Genomic DNA, 1,298 nt, shown 5'->3' on the forward strand with positions numbered 1-1,298 from the left:
GTCTTTAAGTTTCACATTGAATACCTAATAGGTTAATAATAAAAATTGATCAATTTTGTACTGTAAAATATCATAACAGTTCGTAAGTAGTGACTTATTTCAGCGTTACATCTAAATATTATTATGATGATGAACGCAATATAGCGAATATCTGTTTAGGGCATTTTTTTTTTTATATTGCTTAGATGGGTGGACGAGCTCACAGCTCACCTGGTGTTAAGTGGTCACTGGAGCCCATAGACATCTGCAACGTAAATGCGCCACCCACCTTGAGATATAAGTTCTAAGGTCTCAAGTGTAGTTACAACGGCTGCCCCACCCTTCAAATCGAAACGCATTACTGCTTCACGGCAGAAATAGGCAGGGTGGTGGTACCTACCCGTACGGACTCACAAGAGGTCCTACCACCAGTAATTGAATAATGATACCGTGTTGCGAAAACTCCTTAACAGCATTAATATTTTCCGTAGAGTAGTCTTTTTTTCAACATTCCATGTGCTACGACGACGATTTATCAAGAGCCAAACGCTTCGGGAACAAAAAGTCGCAGATTAGGTCCTCCTCGTCCGAAAAAAAACAAAGACGTACGTGACCCTAACCGAAAACGTGACTCGAAAGGCGAGAAGCAAAAATTTGTAGTTTATGATTTTTGTACGACCCTTTTTCTGCTCGGGAATAGACCTGTACAAACTCAGTAAATCGATTTCTAGTTGTTTTCGGCAGTTTCGGGTCGTCGACGCGTCAGTTCGAAATTGAAAACCTAATGTCTTGTTTCTTTTTTATATATTTTACAGGGACTGTGAGAGAAGCGTTCGTTAGATTCTATTTCATCGATAAACAATTGACAAGCGTGAATGATACTACGAGTTCGTACTAGCTTTAACTACAACCGATGATCATGATGATGATATTTGAAATAACTACATTGGCTTCGTAGCGCATCCATGTTTTTTCCCTTACCTTTATTTCGACAATTAAAACACATGCTCTGTTTATTCCCATAAATGCTTTCAAGTATTAAAACAATTAATACTACTAAAAATGTATGACACGATAACATTAATTATTATGCAGGGTATAATTGAATATGCAATTTCGAAAAGGGCACATCTCTGAAAATGTAAAATGTTCAGGAAATGAAAAAAACTGATTATTTTCTAAAGCAGTGTAAAATTTAAAATATTAACTTTGGAGATATATTTTAGTGTTAATTATCAATTGAAAATTACTGAAATTATTATAAAATGGGTGTAGGTAAGCCTCAAAACTACATGTATATGAAAAAAACGTATTTGACA

This window comes from Bombyx mandarina, chromosome 17 (assembly GCF_030267445.1).
Source record: "Bombyx mandarina strain Sakado chromosome 17, ASM3026744v2".
Taxonomy (NCBI): Eukaryota; Metazoa; Arthropoda; class Insecta; order Lepidoptera; family Bombycidae; genus Bombyx; species Bombyx mandarina.